A 14,033-nucleotide genomic window follows, 5' to 3' on the forward strand; every position below is an offset into this window, starting at 1 on the left:
TTTCGCTCCCACTGTTGAGATACCACGGCAAACGTGGGAGTCGAGACAGAGCTATTGAAAACACAACTGCTTTATTCTGACCACATGGCAAACAGGAACTAGAAAAGCCCGCACATCCACTTAAATACTTCCCAGACAGGAAGTGCTCCCGGCAGCCTGTCCCTGCGGGAAACAAGTTGCTGGAGGAAAGGGCCCCCGGCTGGGGGCTTCTGCTTAGACTGTCTGTGCCACCGTGAGCGGATTATGTCCAGTGGTGGCGTGTCGCCACAGAGCACCCCCCAGAATCCGCTTAGGAGGAGTGGACGAGTCGTGACGGTGGTCTAATGGTTCTGCCGCAGCGGCTCTGAGTGGTCGCCGGTCTGGTTGGTTGGGTCGGGCGGTTCGCCGCCGGCTGTGCTGGCTTGCCGGGGGGACGGCCTCTGGCTGGAGGCTGGGCCACGGGGACCTGTTCCCCTGGTTCTGTGTGTGCTGGTTTGAGGCGGTCGATGGAGACTGTCTCGACCCTGTCGCCGAGTCGCAGCTTGAATACCTTGTCCCCGGTTTGTAGTACCTCGTACGGACCGTCGTACGGGGGTCGCAGGGGCCCGCGGTGCGCGTCGTGTCGCACGAAGACGAAGCGCGCCTGCTGTAAATTTGGCGGGACGTGAGGTGCGAGTTCGCCGTGTCGGTTGACCGGAAGTGGGGCGAACTGCTGAGCGGAAGAGAAAGAGTCGAGCCGCTGCTGTTCGGCCGACCAAGACTTGGTAGGCTCCGGAAGGAATTCGCCTGGGACGCGCAGTGGTTGTCCGTAGACTAACTCCGCTGCCGAGGACTGGAGGTCTTCCTTGACCGCGGTGCGTTGGCCGAGTAGCACCCACGGTAGGCGGTCAGTCCAGGTACTGTCCTGCAGGCCGGCGCGGAGTGAGGCCTTGAGTGACCTGTGGAAGCGTTCACAAAGTCCGTTGGCCTGTGGGTGGTACGCCGTGGTGTGGTGGAGCGTCACCCCGAGGTTGCGTGCTGTGGCCGTCCAGGGTTCGGAGGAGAACTGGGCGCCTCTGTCGGAGGTTATGTCGGCCGGTACGCCGAACCTCGCAACCCAGGTGTTAACGAACGCCCTGGCGATGTCGGCTGTGGTGGTGGAGGTCAGCGGCACTGCCTCAGGCCAGCGTGTGTAGCGGTCGACCATCGTGAGGAGATAAGTTTGGCCTTGCGATGGCGGCAGGGATCCGACGATGTCGACGTGTACGTGGTCGAAGCGGCGGCTTGGTACCTCGAAGTCTCCCAGGGGTGCTTTGGTGTGCAGCTGTACCTTAGCCCGTTGGCAGGTGAGGCAGGAGGTGGCCCAAGTCCGAACATCTCTGCTAAGGCCGCGCCAGACGAAGCGCTTGGAGAGGAGTTTGACGGATGCGCGGGAACCCGGGTGAGAGAGCCCGTGGAGCGCGTCGAAGACGCGGCGGCGCCAGGTCTCAGGGACGACCGGCCTGGGTTGGCCGAGTGAGACGTCGCACATGACTGCCGTGGCTTCGGGCCCGTGCGCGACCTTGGCTAGGCGTAGCCCTGGCAGGCTGGTAGCCGCCGAGAGGAGGTCTGGGTCCGTGAGCTGGGCCGCTGCTAGTTGTGCGTAGTCGACCGCAAGGTGATTCGCACAGACGGCGGGACGGGAAAGGCAGTCGGCGACCACGTTGTCTCTACCGGAGACGTGCTGAATGTCATTAGTAAACTCGGAGGCGGCCGCGAGTTGGCGTTGCTGCCTAGCGGACCAGGGTTCGGTGTGCTTGGCCATCGCGTATGTGAGTGGCTTGTGGTCCACATACGCGGTGAAGGGGCGGCCTTCCAGGAGGAACCTGAAATGGCGGACCGACAGGTGGAGTGCGAGAAGCTCGCGGTCGAAAGTGGAGTATTTGACCTCCGGGGGGCGCAGTTGGCGGCTGTAGAAGGCAAGTGGCTGCCACGCGCCATTGACCCACTGCTCGAACACGGCCCCGACCGCGTGGTCGGAGGCGTCGGTGGTGAGCGTGACCCGAGCATCGGCCCTCGGGTGCGCTAGCAGAGTGGCGTCGGCAAGCGCGTTTTTGGTGGCGTCGAAGGCGGCTGCCGTGTCAGTGGTCCAGGCTACGTCCATCTTGCCGGATTTTCCTCGGAGGGAGTCGTATAGGGGCTTCATAAGGGCTGCGGCTCTGGGGATGAACCTGTTGTAGAAGTTCACCATCCCGAGGAACTCCTGGAGGCCCTTGATGGTTGTGGGGCGGGGGAATTGCTGGACGGCCTGCACCTTGTTGGCCAGGGGGACGGCCCCAGCAGGGGTGATGTGGTGACCGAGAAAATCGATCTTGGTTAGGCCGAATTGGCACTTCGCCGGGCTGAGGATGAGCCCGTGTTGGGCTAGAAGCCCGAACAGGATGCGAAGGTGTTCGAGGTGTTCCCGTTTGGAGGAGCTGGCCACGAGAACGTCGTCTAGATAGACGAATAGGAAGTTCAGGTCCCGGAGGACTGAGTCCATAAGGCGCTGGAAAGCCTGTGCTGCATTCTTGAGGCCGAAGGGCATCCTCAGGAACTCGAACAGGCCGAATGGGGTGATGACGGCCATTTTGGGGATGTCCGCGGGGTGTACGGGGACTTGGTGGTAACCGCGCACCAGGTCAACTTTGGAAAAGACGGTTCGTCCGGCCAGTCGGGCCGAGAAGTCCTGGATGTGTGGCACCGGTTACCGATCGGGGGTGGTGGCGTCGTTGAGGCGGCGGTAGTCCCCGCAAGGGCGCCAGCCTCCGCCGGGCTTGGGGGCGATGTGGAGGGGCGAGGCCCAAGGGCTGCTGGAGCGGCGGATGATGCCGATTTGTTCCATGTTGGTAAACTCGGTCCGCGCGATTTCCAGCTTGGCCGGGTTGAGTCTGCGGGCGTGGGCAGAAACTGGGGGGCCGGTGGTGGGGATATAGTGTTCCACACCGTGCTTGGCGGCTTTGGCCGAAAAGGTCGGGTTAGTGAGGGCGGGAAACTCAGCTAGGAGTGCCGAGTAGTCGTCCGTGGCTCTGGCGAGGCAGTAGGTCGTCGGGCCGGCCGAACGGGCCGGGGTAAAGGCGCCGGGGATGGGGGTCATAGTGTTGATGTCGACGAGGCGGTGCCTCGGAATGTTGACAAGGAGGCCGTGGGCGCGTAGGAAGTTGGCGCCAATGAGTGGGCAGAGGACCTTGGCTGTCAGGAACTCCCAGCGGTAGCGGCGGCCCGCGAGGTCGAGCGTGACCATGCGGGTGCCATATGTGCGGATTTCAGAGCCGTTGGCTGCAGCCAGTGTGATACCCCGTGTGCCGCGTTGGATCTCGAGGGCAGAGGCGGGGGTGATGCTGTGCTGGGCCCCTGTGTCGCACAGAAATCGGCGGTTGGTTCTGTCGTCAGTGACGTACAGTAGGGGCTCCTTCTGCCCCGCGGCCATCGCGGGGGCCGGTGCGGGGGGGGGTTTGAAGGAACACGGTGGCGTGCAGCGTTGAGCCCGAGCGCCAAAACGGGTGTGGTAGTAGCAGTGACCCAGAGTGGTAGGGCGGTCGGGCCTAGCGGCCCGGGAAGACCGCGTGGTCATTGCCGTGAGGTCGGGCGCGGCGTCGCGAGCGGCCTGTGCAGAGAGCAGCCGGTCGGCCTTTTCAGCTATCTCATTCAGGTCCGTGGAGTCAGACTCCACAAGGAGCGGGCGGATGCTGGCGGGGAGCTGCCGAATGAAAAGCGTGCAAAAAAGGGCGCCGGGATTTTTGTCGTCGGAGAGGGACAGCATGTGGGAAAGCAGGTCTGATGGTGAAGCGTCACCAAGGCCGGGGAGGTCCAGGAGTTGGCAGTGGCGCTGGTAAGAGGACGTTTGAAATTTTTTAAGTAGCGCAGCCTTCAGATGCTCGTACTTGCCCTCCGTTGGTGGATTCTGCAGCGCTGCCCAAACCTTGGGGATTGTAGCGTAGGTGAGCGAGGCGACGAGGTAGTCGTACTTCCTGGCGTCGACTGTAATGCCTTTCAGCCGGAATCTGGACTCAGCTTGAACGAACCAGGCTTCGGCGAGGTTCTCCCAAAAGTCAGGTAATTTAACCGTGACTACGTTTGTATCCTCCATGCTAGCTTAGGATTCGTCCTGAGCGTCGGGGTCACCAGTGTTGAGGTACCGCGGCAAACGTGGGAGTCGAGACAGAGCTATTGAAAACACAACTGCTTTATTCTGACCACATGGCAAACAGGAACTAGAAAAGCCCGCACATCCACTTAAATACTTCCCAGACAGGAAGTGCTCCCGGCAGCCTGTCCCTGCGGGAAACAAGTTGCTGGAGGAAAGGGCCCCCGGCTGGGGGCTTCTGCTTAGACTGTCTGTGCCGCCGTGAGTGGATTATGTCCAGTGGTGGCGTGTCGCCACACCAGTATCCTGTGTGTCAGAGTATTATCACTCCCAGGATCCCCTGTGTCAAAGTATTATCACTCCCATGATCCCCTGTGTCAGGTTATTATCACTCCTGGGATCCTGTGTGTCAGAGTATTATCCCTCCTGGGATCCCCTGTGTCAGAGTTTCATTACTCCCATGATCCTCTATGTCAAACTATTATCACAGCATGGATCCCCTGTGTCAGAGTATTATCACTCCATGGATCCCATGTGTCAGCGTAATATCACTCCTGTGATCCCCTGTGTCAGAGTATAATCACTCCCTGGATCATCTGTTTCAGAGTATTATCTCTCCCGGGGTCCCCTGTGTCAGAGTACTATCACTCCCGGTATCCTCTGTGTCAGATTATTATCACTCCCATGATCCCCTGTGTCAGAGTATTATCACTCCCATGATCCGCTGTGTCAGAGTAGTATCACCCCCGGGATCCCTTGTGCCAGATTATTATCACTGCCGGGATCCCCTGTGTCAAAATATTATCACTTGCGGGATCCACTGTATCAGAATATTATCACTCCCGGGATTCCATCGTTTCATAGCATTATCACACCCATGATCCCCTGTGTCAGAGTATTATCACTCCCATGACCCTCTGTGTCACAGTATTATCACTCCATTGATCCCCTGTGTCAGAGCATTATCACTCCCATGATCCTCTGTGTCAGAGTATTATCACTCCATGGATCCCCTGTGTCAGAGTATTATCACTCCTGGGATACTCTCTGTCAGAGTATTATCACTCGCATGATCCTCTGCATCAGAGTATTATCACTCACATGGTCCTCTGTGTCAGAGTATTATCACTCCCATGATCCCCTGTGTCAGAATATTATCACTCCCATGATCCCCTGTGTCAGAGTATTAGCACTCCCCGGATCCTCTGTGTCAGAGTGTTATCATGCCCGGGGTCCCCTGCGTCAGAGTACTATCACTCCTGGTATCCTCTGTGTCGGATTATTATCACTCCAATGATCCCCTGTTTCAGAGTATTATCACACCCGGGATTCCCTGTGTCAGAGTATTATCACTCACATGATCTGTTGTGTCAGAGTATTATCACAGCTCTGGATCCCATGTGCCAGAGTATTATCGCTGCCGGGATCCCCAGTGTCAAAATATTGCCACTTGCGGGATCCACTGTGTCAGAATATTATCACTCCCGGGATTCCATCATTTCATAGTATTATCACTCCCCTGATCCTCTGTGTCAGAGTATTATCACTCCATGGATCCCCTGTATCAGAGTATTATCACTCCCATGATCCGCTGTGTCAGAGTATTATCTCTCCCGGGATCCCCTGTGTCAGAGTATTATGACTGTCGGTGTTGTGTCCGTGTATAATAAGACACAGACTGCAGGAGAAGGATACAACACGTGTTTACTCAACGTGGCTCACATCGGAACTGATCTGTACAGATTACTACTCAGTTCTATATACAGGTGTGGTCACTGCCGGTACTGCAGTATACATGAGCTGTAAAAGATTGTTCCCCCCTTAAAGGTATATACATTACAATTCCTCCCCTTTTAGATTAACAGTACCATAACACTCATTTAACAATTAAATATTAAACTAATTACAATTAATACTTTTAACATGCAACAGTAGCTGAAAATAGTCTATTTATATATTCAGTCTTTGTGGAGGCTTCCTGATCCTTTCTGGATAGCGCCTTTCCCGAGTGTCTTGCTCTTGGTGCGGAGGCGATTCTGGCCCCCTGTCATCGGTTGGTTCATCAGCTTCCGATGCTACTGTTTCTGGGGTAGATGTGACCTGTACGTCGGGTTCATCACCAGGTACGTATGGGCGAGGCATGGGGTTGACTTGTTCCTGTGACTGTAGGATCTGGTCAGTATGGCGTGTCACGATGTTCTCCCCAATGTCCACTGTGTACATTAGTGGGCCCTGCTGTGTGCATATCGTTCCTGGCTGCCATTTTTCTGTTCGGTAGTCGTGGGCCAAGACTGGTTGCCCTACTTTGAAGCTCCTTGTTGGCTTCTCATGGATGTGCTGGAATTGCTTACTCTCAACATCTCTTTGTACGTTTGGTCTGAGCAAATCCAGGCGAGATCTTAATCTTCGGTTAAAGAACATCATGGCTGGGGCCTGGTTGGTGACTGCATGTGTCGCATTTCTGTAGGCTAACAGGAAATTGGCAAAAATGGTCCGTAGGACTGCAATAGTTTTCTCCGTGGTGGTGGAGGACACTTTGATGCCCTCAGGTCATTTCGAGTGCGCATCCACGGCTGTTAAAAACATTGAGTCCATGAATGGACGAGCAAAATCAATATGCACCCGTTGCCATGGAGATGAGGGCCACTCCCATGGGTGTAGAGGGGCCTGTGGTGGTGCATTTTGGACTTTCTGGCATCCTGAGCAGCTCTTGGTCAGGTTCTCGATTTGTTTATCGATTCCCGGCCACCACACATAAGCCCTGGCTAGGCTTTTCATTTTTACCCCTCCCAGATGACCCTCATGAAGCTCATTGAGCACTCTATCCCTTAACTTGGGTGGAATTACCACTCGGGATCCACACATCAAGGTCCCCCGGCACACTGACAGCTGTTCTCTCCTTGTCGAGAATGCTGGCAACAGTGAGTCGCCATGTGCTGGCCATCCCTTCACCGTCAAATCATATACCCGAGACAGTGTCTGGTCATTTCGGGTTTCCTTTTCGATGCAAGCGTTAGTTACCGGTAGGTATTCAACTATAGTCGAATGGAATATTTCGACAGGATCCACTGCTGGTGCTTCCTCCGCAGTAGGCAGTGGCAGGCGTGATAGCCCATCAGCATTTCCCTGCTGTTTCGTGCCCTTATATTCAATCTCACAGTGGTGTGCCCCTAGAAAAAGTGACCATCTTTGTAGTCGTTGCGCAGTCATCACCGGAATGCCCTTCTTCGGATTAAAAATGGAGACAAGAGGCTGGTGATCAGTCAGCAAGGTGAATTTCTGCCCGTGCAGATAGTGATTGAACTTTTTCACTCCCCACACTAGGCTGAGGGCCTCCCTGTCAATCTGGGCGTAGTTACGCTCAGCTGAGGTTAGTGATCGTGACGCAAAGGCTATTGGCCTCTCTGAGCCGACCCAGGATTTGTGCGGCAGCACCGCTCCAATGCCGTAGGGTGATGCATCTCATGCCAACCGAATTGGTAATGCCGGGTTGCAATGGGCCAATACCTCTTTCGATATGATTAGTGTTTTGCTCTTCTGGAAAGCTCGTCTACATTCGTCACTCCACTTCCATGGCACCCCAGTTTGCAGTAGGGTGTTCAGTGGGTGTAGTATTGTAAACAAATTTGGCAAGAACTTATGGTAGTAGTTTACCAGCCCGAGGAACGACCTCAGTTATGACACATTTTCCTGTGCTGGAGCCTTGACTACTGCCTCAATCTTCTCTGGGGACTTATTTAACCCCTCTTTATCGATAACGTGGCCACAATACGAGATCTGTTTTCTAAAAAACTTGCATTTGGGGCGGTTAGCTCGGAGCCCATATTCCTGCAATCTAGTGAGCACCTGCTCCAGGTTGGCAAGGTGATCACTGTCATTTTCGTCCGTGACCAGGATGTCGTCCAAATAACACTGGGTCCCTAGGATCCCTTGCAGGAGTTGTTCCATTGTCTTCTGCCAAATAGCCGGAGCTGATGCTACCCCGACTACCAGCCGGTTGTATTGGTAGAGACCTTTATGGATGTTGATTGTGAGGTATTTTTTTGATGCTTCCTCTACCTCCATTTGCAGATACGCCTGGGCCAGATCAATCTTAGTGAAGCGTTTCCCTCCAGATAGCGAGGCGAAAATATCTTCAATCCGCGGAAGTGGATATTGTACGGTGTGAAGGACCGGGCTCACTGTTACCTTAAAGTCCCCACAGATGTGAACCTTCCTTGGTTCCCCAGGCGTGCTGCTCAATGACTTTTTCATCACAGAGATGATGGGTGTAGCCCACTCGCTCCAGTCTACCTTGGACAGCACAACTGAACATTCCAGACTCTCCAGCTCTGCTTCGATGGCTGGGCGGATCGCATAAGGTCTGGCCTTAAAAAATTTTGGGCTTGCATTTTCTTCAATTTTAATCGTCGCTGTCATGTCTTTTAGTGTTCCGAGTCCTTGCTGGAACACTTCTTTCGCGTCAGTTAGGATCTTTGACAGTCGCCCAGGTGTGACGTCGTCATCCTTTTTGTCAGCCAGTCAGTGCCTGTATGGAATGCCAATCCATTTGTATTTTCCGGATCCATTCACGTCCCAGTAATGGTGGTCCTCCATCTTGCAATACATATAGGTCTAGTTTTGGTGTTTCCTTACTGTTATATATAACGGTCACCCTTATTTTTCCTTTGGGGTAGACTTTTTGCCCCGTGTACGTCTTCAAAATAATTTTTGTGTCTCTCAAGGGTATCTGTGAGAATAGGCGCTCGTAGTCCCGTTGGTTTATGGCTGTTAGAGCTGATCCTGTGTCCAATTCCATCTTTACCTGGACTCCTGCTATCTTGAGAGTGACCCAAATGGTTCGGTGATCCTCCATTGTGATCACATTATGTAGTTTCAGACAACTCAGTTCCCTGCTTTCGGAGGCGTTATCACTCTTTTGTTCGTCTGAACTATTCTCCGTCATCTTATGTACATTCTGGTACTTTCCTTTGGTAGGTTTCTTATTGCTGGTTTTCTTTCCCGACCTGCAGACTCGTGCTATGTGTCCTACTTTTCCACACTGTCTGCACACTTTGTCTTTGTACCAGCAATCATTCTGGTCGTGTGTTGTTCTGCCGCAGCGATAGCACTTCTCTGTCCCATATGACATTTCGTTTGTGCCATATTCTTGCAGTCTCTGTTGTATCTCTGCAGCACCCCGTGCTGCTGCTTCATATGATACCACAATGCTGTAAGCCTTTTCCAGCATAAGGTCCTTTTCAGATAAAAGCCGTTTCTGGGTTCCTTCACTTTGAAGCCCACACACAAACTTGTCCCTTAAGGTATCTGCCAGTCCCGCTCCAAACTGGCAGTGTTTCGATAGTTTGTGCAGTTCTGTTAAATAATCAGCATTGCTTTCATCCTTATGCTGGTTCCGTTTGTGAAACTTGATTCTTTCTGCTGTCAGCAGTGGTGTGGGGTTTAAATGTTCCTGTAGTATCGTTACTATGCCTTCAAAACTCTTTTACATTGGCTTCGTTGGGGTTACTAGATTTCGTAATAAACCATACGTCTTTGCACCCGTTAAATTTAACAATACCGATGCTTTCTTGTCATCTGACACCTCATTTGCCTTGCAGTGTACCTCTATTCGTTCGACATATGTAGTCCAATCTTCGACTTCATTGTCAATCGCAGTGATACTGCCACTCTTCGGCAATTTGGGTGTGGTTTAAAATGGCGTCTCCCAATGGCTTAAAATGGCGTCTCCCGTGCTTTCCTTCCTCCCCCACTGCTGCCAACGCCGCTCCCGGCGGTTCTCGTGGCAATGGCGGCGCCTCGCGGGTTTCTGTGCGTCTCTCTCTCCCTCTCTTTGATGCTGCTCGGCCCCTGAACACCGGCTGTGCCCTGTGCGCTCTGCCCTCTCTCTCTCTCCCCCGTCGACGCTGCTTGGCCGTTTGCTGTGCCCCTCGGTCGGGCTCTAGGCCACCGCTGTCCGGGAAGGGTCTACGCACTATCTGTTGCCAGCCCGTTTCGCTGGACCACCTCGACTGGAAAGCCAAGCCTGGCTCTCGACAGCCTCCCCCGCAATTCTCGAGTCTCTGCTGGATGACCGGGCGGTTGCCCGTGGTCGATGCCCGAGTCTCTTGCCTTGACCTCCAATCCACTGATTTCCAGGAACGAATCCCCGGGAGGTGATGCAGAGTTGCAGGTAGGTTCGAACTTGCCTTGTCGCCAATGTTGTGTCCGTGTATAATAAGACACAGACTGCAGGAGAAGGGTACAACAGGTGTTTACTCAAAGTGGCTCACATCGGAACTGATTTGTACAGATTACTACTCAGTGCTTTATACAGGTGTGGTCACTGCCAGTACTGCAGTATACATGAGCTGTAAAAGATAGTTCCCCCCTTAAAGGTATATACATTACAGCCGGGATCCGCTGTGTCAGATTATTATCACTCCCATGATCCCCTGTTTCAGAGTATTAGCACTCCCATGCTCCCCTGTTTCAAAGTATAATCATTCCCATGACCCTCTATGTCAGAGTATTATCACTCCCATGATCCTCTGTATCAGAGCATTATCAATCCATGGATCCCCTGTGTCAGTGTATTATTACTACCATGTTACTCTGTGTCAGATTATTATCAACTCTGGGATACGCTGTGTCAGAGTACTATCACTCCCATGATTTCCTGTGTCGGAGCATTTTCACTCACATAATCCTCTGTGTCAGATTATTATCTCTACTATGATTCCTGTGTCAGAGTATTGTCACTCACATGGTTCTCTGTGTCAGAGTATTATCACTCCCATGATCCCCTGTGTCAGAGTATTATCACTCCTGCGATCCCTTGTCAGAGAATTATCACTCCCATGAGCCTCCGTGTCAGAATATTATCACTCCTGGGAGGCACTGTATCACAGAGCATTATCACTCCCATGATCCCCTGTGTCAGAGTATTATTACTCCCATGATCCCCTGTGTCAGAGTATTATCACTCCCGTGATTCCCTGAGTCAGAGTATTATTAGTCCCCAGATCCTCTGTGTCAGAGTATTATCACTCCATGGATCCCCTGAGTCAGAGTATTATCACTCCCATGATTCCCTGTGTCAGAGTATTATCAGTCCCCGGATCCTCTGTGTCAGAGTATTATCACTCCATGGATCCCCAGTGTCAGAGTATTATCACTCCCATGTTCCGCTGTGTCAGATTATTATCTCTCTGGGGATCCCCTGTGTCAGAGTATTATGACTGCCGGGATCCTCTGTGTCAACTTATAATCACTCGCGGGATCCACTGTGTCAGAGTATTATCACTCCAATGATCCTCTGTGTCAGAGTATTATCTCACCTGGGATCCCCTGTGTCAAAGTATTATCACTCCAGGGATCCACTGTGTCTGCGTATTATCACTCTCGGGCCACCGTGTCAGAGTATTATCGCTGCCAGGATCCCCTGTGTCAAAGTATTATCACTCGCGGGATCCACTGTTCAGAATATTATCACTCACGGGATTCCATCGTTTCATCGTATTATCAATCCCATGATCCCCTGTGTCAGAGTATAATCATTCCCATGACCCTCTATGTCAGAGGATTATCACACCCATGATCCACTGTGTCACAGTATTATCACTCCCATGACCCTCTGTGTCACAGTATTATCACTCCATTGATCCCCTGTTTCAGAGTATTATCACTCCATGGATCCCCTGTGTCAGAGTATTATCACTCCCAGGATCCTCTCTGTCAGAGTATTATCACTCCCATGATCCTCTGCATCAGAGTATTATCACTCATATGGTCCTCTGTGTCAGAGTATTATCACTCCCATCATCCCCTGGGTCAGAGCATTATCACTCCCATGAACCTCTGTGTCAGAGTATTATCACCCCCATGATTCTCTTTGTCAGAGCATTATCACTCCCATGATCTCCGATGTCAAAGTGTTATCATGCCCGGGATCCCCTGTGTCAGAGTATTATCACTCTCATGATCCTCTTTTTCAAAGTATTATCACTCCCGGGATCCCGTGTGTAAGAGTATTATCACTCCCGGAATCATCTTTGTCAGAGTATTATCACTTCCGGGATCCCCTGTGTCAGATTATTCTCAATCCCGGGATTCCTTTTGGCAGAGTATTATCACTCCCGGAATCCTCTGTGTCAGAGTAATATCACTCCCGGGATCCCCTGTGTCAGATTATTATCACTCCCATGATCCCCTGTTTCAGAGTATTATCACACCCGGGATCCCCTGTGTCAGAGTATTATCCCTCCCGTGATCCGCTGTGTCAGAGTAGTATCACCCCCGAGATCCCTTTTGCCAGAGTATTATCGCTGCCGGAATCCCCGTGTCAAAATATTATCACTTGCGGGATCCACTGTGTCAGAATATTATCACTCCCGGGATTCCATCATTTCATAGTATTATAACTCCCATGATCCCCTGTGTCAGAGTATAATCATTCCCATGACCCTCTATGTCAGAGTATTATCACTCCCATGATCACCTGTGTCAGAGTATTAACACACCCGGAATTCTCTGTGTCAGCGTGTTATTACTCCCACGATCCCCGGTGTCAGAGTGTTTTCGCTCCCAGTATCCTGTGTGTCAGAGTATTATCACTCCCAGGATCCCGTGTCAGAGTATTATCACTCCCATAATCCCCGGTGTCAGTTTATTATCACTCCTGGGATCCTGTGTGTCAGAGTATTATTACTCCCATGAACCTCTGTGTCAGAGTATAATCACAGCATGGATCACCTGTGTCAGGGTATTATCACTCCATGGATCCCATGTGTCAGCGTATTATCACTCCCTGTGTCAGAGTAGTATCACTCCCGTGATCCCCTGTGTTAGAGTTTTAGCACTCCCCGGATCCTCTGTTTCAGAGTATTATCTCTCCCGGGGTCCCCTGCGTCAAAGTACTATCACTCCCGGTATCCTCTGTGTCAGATTATTTTCACTCCCATGATCACCTGTTTCAGAGTATTATCACACCCAGGATCCCCTGTGTCAGATTATTATCACTCCCATGATCCGCTGTGTCAGAGTAGTATCACCCCCTGGATCCCTTGTGCCAGAGTATTATTGCTGCCGGGATCCCGTGTGTCAAAATATTATCACTTGCAGGATCCACTGTGTCAGAGTAATATCACTCCAGGGATTCCCACGTTTCATAGTATTATCACTCCCATGATCCCCTGTGTCAGGGTATTATCAGTCCCATGACCCTCTATGTCAGTGTATTATCACGTCCATGATCCCCTGTGTCAGAGTATTATCACTCCATGGATCCCCTGTGTCAGAGTATTATCACTCGCGTGACCCTCTGTGTCACAGTATTATCAGTCCATTGATTCTCTGTGTCAGAGTATTATTACTCCGATGATCCCCTGTGTCAGAGTATTATCACTCCATGTATTCCCTGTGTCAGAGTATTATCACTCCCGGGATCGTCTCTGTCAGAGTATTATCACACCCATGATCCCCTGGTTCGGAGTATTATCACTCCCATGACCCTCTGTGTCAGAGTATTATCACTCCATGGATCCCCTGTGTCAAAGTATTATCACTCCTGGGATCCTCTCTGTCTGAGTATTATCATTCGCATGATCCTCTGCATCAGAGTATTATCACTCACATGGTCCTCTGTGTCAGAGTATTATCACTTGCATGATCCCCTGGGTCAGAGTATTATCACTCCCATGATCCTCTGTGTTAGAGTATTATCACCCCCATGATCCTCTTCGTCAGAGCATTATCACTCCCATGATCTCCTGTGTCAGAGTGTTATCACGCCCATGATGCTCTTTTTCAGATTATTATCACTCCCGGGATCCTGTGTGTAAGAGTATTATCACTCCCGGGATCCTCTGTGTCAGAGTATTATCACTCCCGGGATCTCCTTTGTCAGAGTATTATCACTCCCGGGATCCCCTGTGTCAGATTATTATCACTCCCGGGATCCCCTGTGTCAGAGTATTATCACTCCATGGAT

This window comes from Somniosus microcephalus, chromosome 3 (assembly GCF_052327205.1).
Source record: "Somniosus microcephalus isolate GS21.2 chromosome 3, FLI_Smic_1.0, whole genome shotgun sequence".
Lineage (NCBI taxonomy): Eukaryota > Metazoa > Chordata > Chondrichthyes > Squaliformes > Somniosidae > Somniosus > Somniosus microcephalus.